The sequence below is a fragment of the Mytilus trossulus genome, chromosome 4, assembly GCF_036588685.1.
Source record: "Mytilus trossulus isolate FHL-02 chromosome 4, PNRI_Mtr1.1.1.hap1, whole genome shotgun sequence".
Lineage (NCBI taxonomy): Eukaryota > Metazoa > Mollusca > Bivalvia > Mytilida > Mytilidae > Mytilus > Mytilus trossulus.
In genome coordinates this window covers 59,964,191-59,974,345 of record NC_086376.1, presented here as the reverse complement: position 1 = coordinate 59,974,345, position 10,155 = coordinate 59,964,191, and the positions used below count along the sequence as shown (strand labels likewise).

General features: G+C 29.8%; 2 long non-coding RNA genes across 2 annotated transcripts in view; both read left to right on the top strand.

Moving 5' to 3' along the window:
- Positions 1-4,919, top strand: part of LOC134715657 (uncharacterized) — a 43,385-nt gene extending 38,466 nt beyond the window's left edge. The window contains exons 2-3 of the long non-coding RNA XR_010106790.1: positions 4,091-4,171; positions 4,514-4,919. This is a non-coding gene — a long non-coding RNA (uncharacterized LOC134715657). The remainder of the gene's footprint in view (positions 1-4,090; positions 4,172-4,513) is intronic.
- LOC134715659 (uncharacterized) overlaps positions 1-8,190 on the top strand; it is a 47,244-nt gene extending 39,054 nt beyond the window's left edge. The window contains exon 2 of the long non-coding RNA XR_010106791.1: positions 7,208-8,190. This is a non-coding gene — a long non-coding RNA (uncharacterized LOC134715659). The remainder of the gene's footprint in view (positions 1-7,207) is intronic.
- Positions 8,191-10,155: the final 1,965 nt, after the last annotated feature.

Here is a 10,155-nt window from a genome sequence, read left to right as displayed (position 1 = left end):
AAGTAACTTTTAACGCGTTCCAGCATCTTTTAACGAGTGAAAGTTTCTTTTAACGCGTAAAAGTTTCTTTTATCGCGTTAAAATTGCTATTAACGCGTTAAAGTTTCTTTTATCGCGTTAAAATTGCTATTTAAATGTTAAAATTGCTGTAAACGCGTTAAAATTGCTATTAATGCGTTAAAGTTATATTTAACGCGTTAAAATTACTATTAACGCGTTAAAGTAACTTTTAACGCGTTAAAGTACCTTTTAACGCGTTAAAATAGTTTTAAACGCATTCCAATATCTTTTAACGAGTTGAAGTTGATTTTAACGCTTTAAAGTTGCTGTTAAATGTGAAAAAACGAATTCAATACCGAAAGGCAATACTTGTATTTAAATCATTTAATGGTAACTATGGTTCCTAACTATTTAGAAGAAAATTTTCATTTTACTGATAATCAAAACTTTAACTTACATTCAGCTGTTGAAAAACTATTTAAAAATCTTCCAAAACCAAAAACTTTTTTTTAAAGAAAACATCTTCATATGCAGGTTCTCAAATATGGAACAGTTTACCAAATGAAATCAAAATGAGTGATATCTTTTAAAACAAAATGTTACCAATTTTTAATCAATTGTGCAAAATAATATGCCTTTTCATTATTATTTCAATAATAATTGTATATTGTATATAATATAAATTTATGATACTGTGTGTACTTATAACTATGTAATTATTATTTTGAGGACTCCCAGGAAGATAAGTTTTAACTAATGGGATCATCCTCTTGAAATAAAGATTATTTATTTATTTATTTATTTATTTATGTATTTACGTCAAGATTGATCGTTTATATAGATATACAGCGTTAATTTCCATTGCTTAACGGGAGCGTACATTTTAAATGAATACAATGAATGAAAACTACGGTTCCTAGTTTGTGCATTGTGATAAAAAGTTCTTATGTATAATTACTTTCATTTGTTTCTTACTCTTTCTTGTGTTGTTCTCGTCGTACTATTGCAAATATTCAATTTCATGACTGCATCAAGTGTTTCTATCAGTTTACCATAGTGATATCACATGGTAAGGTTAGAAATTAATCAAATTAGCAAAATTTGATGCAGGAATGCAGATATTTTATATGAATTTTATATGACTTATTTGAATATTCATGTAAGTTAACCTTTGTTGTTATTTAGAGATTTTATCCGAAGCTCGTATATCCTTTCAACCATTTATTTAGATGTTTGTTTAACGTATAGATAGCGCAAAACTCTCACTGCACTATGCTACGGATATGCGACATTTTTATTTCGACTAAACGAGGCTGCAAACTTTTTGACTCTTGACCTATGCACTGTGGGGGTGTCATCATGATACAGTCTGTTCCTTTGTTTAATACCCTGACATAAAAGTATAATTCTAATTTGACCGTGCTTCTGAATATGTAGCATGAAGATGTATTGTCATAAGATGGTGAGTCTTGTGGCACGAGAAACTTTATATGATCTTGACATTTTTCGTCATTGTACAACTGTTACTTAGATATAGGAAGATGTGGTGTGAGTGTATATATTTTGTTTGAAGTATATGGAGAATCGTCTGATTGCACTCATATCCAATATTTTTATATCTATATTAAATATTTAGATATATTTGTATATTTTTAATTGAAAGATCGGTTTTATGTATTGGAGTTTGAACTAGTACACATTTTGTTATTAAAGGGGCCATCTGAAGTCCGCCGCCGGGCGAGGGATTTTCTCACTATGTTAAAAAACCATTGGTGACCTTTGACTGCTTTTTGCTTTTTTGTCATTTTACTGTCTCTTAAACACATTTCACATTTCCATTCTCAATTTTTGATATGAAGAATGTTTTGATCAAATGAAAACTAAATCTTTTAATTGCCGTGAAAATTAGAAAGAGTAGTTACTGCTCTAGTAGCACCATGTACTGCAAGTTGTGTTGGATTGATAATTCAAAATGGTTCATTCATTTTACTTTGGATTTCATTTGATGGATATGGATAGTCTGTTTAAGCATCTTAAAAATCACATGAAGGTAAACGCATATCAATAAACTGAACTCAGTGCGAAGAACCTTTAAAGTACACTTAGACAAAGAGCTCAATCTAGTGAAACACTTTTTTATGCTGGTCACTGTCTGTTATCAAACTGCACCGCAATCCTAAAAAAAATATGCAAGTTAATTCTAATTGGAGTAGAATCCAAAGGAAGTTATTAAACCGTTTACTGAAATAAATGTACAATATGTCTATGGGCCACAGATGCCCCTGCTTGTGAAAAGAAAGCACAAGTAAACTCCACATATAGAAACAGGATTCACGTAATTTTGACTGTTAAGTGACCATAATCATTGTGTATAAGTTTCAAAACATTTGGTTTAGTCAAACTAAAGTTAAAGAACAGAAACAACAGATTAAGCATATTTCCTATCTTTAGTCTACGTGTTGATATTTGTATCATTAGTATTAGTACCAACATTTCTGTTATATTTTATAACATATTTTTCAATTAAACTTAAATTGATCAACACTTTCTTTTTATTTGTCTTTTAAGATTCCGTTTTGAACAAAACGATTTGTGACATATATACTTCACACGTATGTCTATCAAATCTGACATTATTACAAAGCAGCTACTAAATAAAATGCATTCGAACTTTAAATGTGCATTTAAATATATATGCAAGTCGTCAACTGGTGAAGTGGCTAGATGCATATATCATTGGCCAATTGAACGACAGGTCTCCAAATTTTGTTGTTTTAAAACGTCTAGAAATATTAACGGGAATAAATAAAACAGAACGACTGAATTAAATAAAATAATGTTCGATATAATGAACCATTTCGATTTATTTTTAAAATCTAAACGATGCTTTATTTTTATCTAGTTTCCTAATCATTACAATGAGCTTCTTTTACCGTCGATCCTGAAATGTTTAATGTTATAAAACAATTTTAGCGTCTTTGACCTACTTAACCTTTTTATTCGAATACTTGTGGTTATCTTCTTCAAGTTCAACGGGAACATTAGAATAATCTAGAAAAGAACCCAAACTATAACCAAACAACCCGGATGTTGAACCAGTTACCATGGTTTCGAACCGAAAAATCAAGGTTCAGAACCAAACAACCCAGATGGTACCAGGGTTTAGAACCAGAGTGCCCCGGTTACCTTATTGCATTCGGAATTCTCATGACTATTTATACCTTCAACGTATTTTCCAAATCATTTATTTATTTAGTATATGTATATATGTATATATGTATATATATATAATATGTACGTCTGAGTCAGTGACAACCCTACAACAGATGTATCCATCGGATCGCCATCAATGATGGTGATACATGGCTATGTATATACAACTCGTCTAAACGCATTCGCAAATTTTTGATTCTTCCCTCGCCGGGATATATATACTATAATTTAACGCGTTAAAGTTGCTTTTAACGCATTAAAGTTGCTTTTAACGCGTTAAAGTTGCTTTTAACGCGTTAAAGTTGCTTTTAACGCGTTAAAGATGCTTATAACGCGTTAAAGTTGCATTTAACGCGTTAAAAAAGCTTCTACGTTATGTGCTGCTAATCTCAACATTATCGCGTTAATTGACGAAGATATGACACATCCGGCCATTTCATTTATCATGTTTCGAGTAAAATCTGACGTCTTAAAACTTAGTTAAGGCGAAAGCAGAAAGTTTTTCTGTCATTTTTTGTAGTGAATTGCTTAACGCGTTAAATTATCAACTAACGCGTTAAAAATGATTTTAACGCGTTTAAACAACATTTATCGCGTTAAATGTGATTTTATCGCGTTAAATATTAACGCGTTACTTTATCGGGTTTTTGACATGAACGGCCTTTCATAGGGGGGTCCCCATGATGAAGACTCCCAAATGAAAAATTTGAAAAAGGTAAGTTTGTCCACATTTTAAACAAATCCATCAATTTACCATGGCTATTAGTTTGTTTAAGTAAAGTTGCAGACCCTATTCTGAGTATTCATTTATCATGTTTATAGTCTAGAAGCATAAGTAAGTTTTCAATGTTACTGATTATACCTTTATTTATTGCAGAAATGCGTTTCCGAAAGAAATCCCGTTTGGGACGACCGAAAAAGAACAGCCATCAGAAAAAAGAACCGAAGCATAAAAATGGTAAGTTTATTTTTCAACATGATAACATTTAAATATTTGCTGACTTTGAATACCAATGAATAAGGTTTACTGTAATATCCATTACTTTATACATATGTCACTGAGTTCATTGCATGTCTATAGCTGAAGAAAAATGCTTCATTCCCTTTGTCATTTAGGTGAACCCCATCTCTAAGGTGGTTATGTCTGAAGCACTTGTGGTTCCAAAATTTAATGCCTGCTGTCTGTGGTGTTTTCTCTGACAAATGTGTTATAGTAGTCTCAGATGGCATACATGTAGGAAGTAAAGTTTACAAGTAAGACAAATAGTCTATTCAACTCTATCTTTTTTTTTTAATTTAGAATGCCAAAGATCAAAAGATGTAGAAATTAACAAATGGAGTTAAAAAGAGAGTAATCCTCGACAATGAACAGCTGTTGGTACCAGTATGGAGGAGACATCTGTTCCAGTTTCAATCCACACTGAAGATGGAAAGAGAATGAAAAAATATGAACGCTTAAATTTGATTGTCATGCTGTTTCTTTTTCTAGCACCAGTGAAAGGCACAGAGCAACTGATTGCACAAGAAATTGAGATATTTGCAGTGAATGAGACACACAATAAAGATGAAGAATCTTGCCATCTCCCTTTCACTGTATGCAATTTATTACAAGTTATCATCGCTGATACATGTATATATCCTTAGCTGTACAGATACTGAAATTTGCATAACCCAGATCAGTTGCAGGGAAATTATCATAATACTCTCAGTTATCATTGACAGTAACATTATGAATAAATGTTAGATAATAAAAATATTATTTATACCTGGAATTGTTTTTGTTCTCTCTCATTTTGGTTTAGTTATTGAAAAAGGATGGAATAATGTGTAGTGATATTTTAGATATATTGTATACATTAATACATGTAAAAGTTCTGATTCTCAGTCTGACTGGTCCTTTTCAAATTAGAATACTGGGATGTATGTAGGTGTCTTTTTACAGATGTAATTTGGTTTATTCAAACGCCACACCACATTTATTGGTTTATAGATTTTATTGATATGATTACTGTGGGGAAAAAACAACAAACAAGATCATAAAATTGTACGGCTTGTGATTATGGTTAAATCTATTATCATGCCTTTATTATGTATGTGCTTTCCCAAAGTAAGGAGCCTGTAATTCACTGGTGTGTTGCTGTATACATCATATTTGGATTTTTTTCTTATTATTTTGTTCATAAATAAGACCGTGAGTTTTCTTGTTTGATGTGTTAAACCTTTTTCTTAAATAGACCTTGTATAGTTGACAGTGCAATATGAATTTTACGCATTGCTTAGAGCCTTTTGGTCACCTTAAAATGTTGATGTCTGTATCATTTGTTTTCTTGTGGAGAGTTAGACATTATATTGCATATACTGTACAGAAAAAAATGAATGTCATACACTCGCAAATCAATATGTAATAAAAAAAAAATGAAATATTTGCCACTGGACGTTTAGCAACCATCAATTAAATCAACCTGATCAACAACAACAAAAATGAAATATTTGCCACTGGACGTTAAGCAAGCATCAATTATAGTGTTATAGTAGTCTCAGCCCAAATATACAGAGAAAAAAGTCCCATAAAATCTTACTTGAGGAAGGGTAAAAAAATCACAGTTTAACATTACTATGGAGATTTGCATTGAAAAGGGAGATAACTCTGAAAAAAAAAGGCAGAAATATCAATAAAAATTGATACAAAATGATAGCTTTATCGCTTCTGATCAACAGAATGTATTCATTCTTGATAATTTAGCCGTCTTCAGAGTATTATAAACAACTTTAAAGGTGTTTTCATAACTTTTATCAATTTACAATCTAGTTTCGTAATTCATTAGTTGACAATTTCTTGAATTTTTCAACATGTTAAGGTATGTTAAGCATGTATTCTTCTTTTTGTGGTTTAAAGTTTCTTTTTAACACTGTTAGATACTGAACAAATATAATATACATATATAAAAAATACCAAATTTTTATATTATCTTTTCAAAATGGTCACTATGCCACAAATTGTCAATTTCTTTAATGAAAAATGCACAAACGGAAAAAAATACCCAAAACAATACGGTTAAGTACATTTCATGAGCAGAAAATTGCAGATAGTCAAAAACTAACTTATAAACTCATCAAAGTATCATACTTTACATAAATTTTTAAGAAAATCAACCAAAAACTGCCCAAAAAAGACTTATTTTTGCAGAGTTATCTCCCCTTCAAATGTTAATATCCATAAGTTTTGAAAATGCTGATGTTGCTTTTTCTCAAGTTAGATTTAAAGGGACTTTTTTTCTGTGTATATTTAGGGCTTAATGCTATAGATTAGAACTAACACATTTCTGTTGCAATTAGTTTGAGGTTAAAACTTAGTTTGACTGGACTATGTCTGTAGCTTTTCAAATGTCTAAAATGTTATCCCTTTTCAGATGGATATAGTTTAAAAATTTTGTAAGCATGACAATTTATGCAGAATCTTTCATCAAACTTACACTATGAACATATGAACAAAGATACCAATATTTTCTATGAAAATTGCTTAATTGTTCCAAACTTCCAACATTTTCATTGATATGCTAACAGGAACTTGTATATAATCTCAAAATCACTACTTTAAATTCAGAAATTAATGCAATGTTTGTATTATTGCAAAAAATGCAACAAATTTGTAAACATAATAACTTAAACACACATTTTGAAATATTTCATATAAATTAAAACAGGATTTTCGTTCAAATCGTAAAAATTAAAATTGCATTTAAGTCTAAAATGACAAAATCGCAATAATAAATGCATGCAATAATTTCTGAATTTACAGAATTATGAATACTGGTAATGATTTTATTTTTTTGTTCATCTTGGGTGTCATTTTCTAATCAATAGGATCGGAATTCTAAATACTTTTATTCTTTTATTCTTTATGAAAATATTTTTAGTTTTGATATAATAGTTAATAAGGATTTAAAGAAGTATATAATTTTGTGGTATTATAATCAGATTTCTTCTTGTTTAGGTTGATGAAGATGAACTTGAAGATGCTAGGTGGTTTAGACGTCCAGAACTTGTTCAAATGTTAACTAGACAGCATCCTGAAGGACTTTTTGTTCCACCAGAACAAGCTATAGCACATCAAATTATCAAATCTTGGGTTAGAAAGACTACTAATTCTAATTTATAAATTGGAGAAAAAATTTCAGGGATTTAATATATTGCAACTTTATTTATATAGTTTTCCATGAAAATTTAGTATGTAAATGATTTTCTTTATTTACATGTAAGCAGAAATGAACTTTCATTGAAATTTTTTTTTTGTATTTTGATTTTTTAAATGTAAAACTTGCCTCTTTTTTTTAATAAATGAATATCGTAATCAGTATATTGAATTGGTTAATTTAGTCAAAAAGGGAGTACAAAGTATGGAGGATTGTGATAAGCACTCAAATATGTTGATGCTTACAAGTCATATTGTTATTTAGTTCAGACTTGAAAAAAAATAAAAAATATTTGTTATCCACTACCCGTATTTTGCCTAGTTCAGCATATTATTTTAGTACAAAGTATGTCTTAAATTTATTTAACAATATGTTTTACTTGAAAAATTACTTACCTAAGTTTAAATATCAATCTATTTATATGTGTGATTAAATTAACGGGTAGAAAAGAAAAAAATTGGACAAAAAAAATTCTAAAAAAACATGGAAGACCCATTTCTACCCAAAATTAGAATTTTGCTAATAACTTTGTATTCTTAAACTTTAAAAAATTAATTGAGAATTGAAAAATAATGCATTTATCTCTTTTATTTTTTGAAGTATTACTGAATTAGGTCTATTAAAATAGATGGACAGTTTTATAGAAAGCACATAAAATTGACAAAGCATATTTTTATTAAAATATCAAGTCTCAAACTATGAATGCAAAGATTTGTTTTTTTAAATTGATTGTTGTTGATTCGTGAATTTTTTAATTTTTCATATGAAATAATAGTTAGGTCATCTTCTTCATTTCTACGTTACACAATATTGAAAGTTGTTTTCTTGATGAAAAAATATGACATAATGTCAAATAAGCATAACGTCATCATGCAGTAAGCCGTAAAATGTTCATTTTTTGACAACCTCCAAAAAATGTTTGGGGTTTGTATAATACTATGATGTTGTTGTTGTCTGTGTCATAGTCTGCAGCGTCGTCTGTGTAACCGTCTGAAGACACATTTGGTTTCCGTACAATAACTCTAGTTTTAAGTTCTCTATGATATTTAAACACAAGGTTTATACTTTTTGGAATTTTGGGTCCTCAGTGCTCATCAACTTTGTACTTGTTTGGCTTTATAACTATTTTGATCTGAGCGTCACTGATGAGTCTTATGTAGAAAAAAGGCGGGTCTGGTGTATTAAATTATAATCCTATTACCTTTGATAACTATTATAACCAAAATAAGGAAGGTTGGGAATGATTTTGGGGGTTATGGTCAAAACAGTTTAGGAATTAGGGGCCAAAAAAGGGGCCCAAATAAGCATGTTTCTAGTTTCCAGACAAGAATTAGTGGAACATTGTATGGATCTCTCTGAAATTAAAATTTATACCACAAGTCTTCATACCATAAAGGGATAGAAAGGACTGTTCTTGATGGCTCAAACTGTTTCGGAATTAGGAGTTAATTGAAAAAAGGGGGATAAAAAAAAAACAGTTATTCTGTGTGAGAAACCTGTTATATGTCAAATATTTAATTACAATCAGAATTCAGACCTGTATCAAAACTATCAAGTGTGAATATTGTGTCCAATTATGCCCAAACAGTGAAACTGTTCGAGGTTGGACCTCAGCGGTTGTATCCAGCAGTCCTTTAATAGCAATTTATTTTATGTTATTTCACTAGCAACTAGATTGGTTGATACATCAAAAACAAAGTGGAGGACCCTATGATTTTTGTCGAGTCAGGGACTTTTATCTCAGAAAGCTAGACATAGGGATAGTGATCCAGTGGCTACAGCGGTGGTAGCAGTGACAGTGTTAGCTTACATCTTTTTGCAAACCCTATCTACTTTTCCATAGATTCACCTGCAAGTTACCTGTGCATATAAACTTTTGCAAGTTCTTTTGTCCCATCTAACAAATACAATAGCTATTGTTCTCTGTATAGTTTATTGAATGGGACCTTTAAATATTTTCTATGAGAAATCTATCACTCATTGATAAATTTACCTGAACAAAACTGTCAATGATGAAAATACATGTGCAAATAAGGAATCACAAAACTGTATGTGATGTTGTATTTACTCAATATCAATAATACATTTTCTTTTTTTTTTAATATAAACACTGATAAATAGATTAAACATTAATTTCTGATCAAATTTCGAATTTTTACTAAAAAAAATGCTTTTTTAGTGTGTTCAGAAATAAAAATTTGAAAGTGATAATGTTCATATTAAAATCTTCATAAATGTATTTTTTATAACTGATCAACCACAAAAAATATGCATATTATTTGGAACAGTAGTAAAAAACAAATTCCAGAAATAAAACTTTTATAATTAAGTTTATATTGAACAGATTGAAAATATGTTATTGACAATGAATAAATACAGTATCACATGCAGTTTATGTGAGTTTATATATGTATTTCAATAAAAAAAAAAAGTGAATATTTTTTTGGTTAGGTAAATTAACCAATGAGTGATAGATTTCTCCTAGAAAAAAGTAAAATCACAAAAATACTGAACTTAGAGGAAAATCAATTCGGAAAGTCCATAATCACATGGCAAAATCAATTAATAAAACGCATCAAAAACGAATGGTTCTATGGCACTAACCCTCTCATTTCATTTCAGAAGAAATTTATAGGCCCCAATTGAATAAACTACACAGAGAATAATAACTTTTGTATTGATTCAATGGGACAGATAAACTTGCAAAAGTTTAAATACCTCTGTGATAAACTTTCATTTGGTTTGCAAT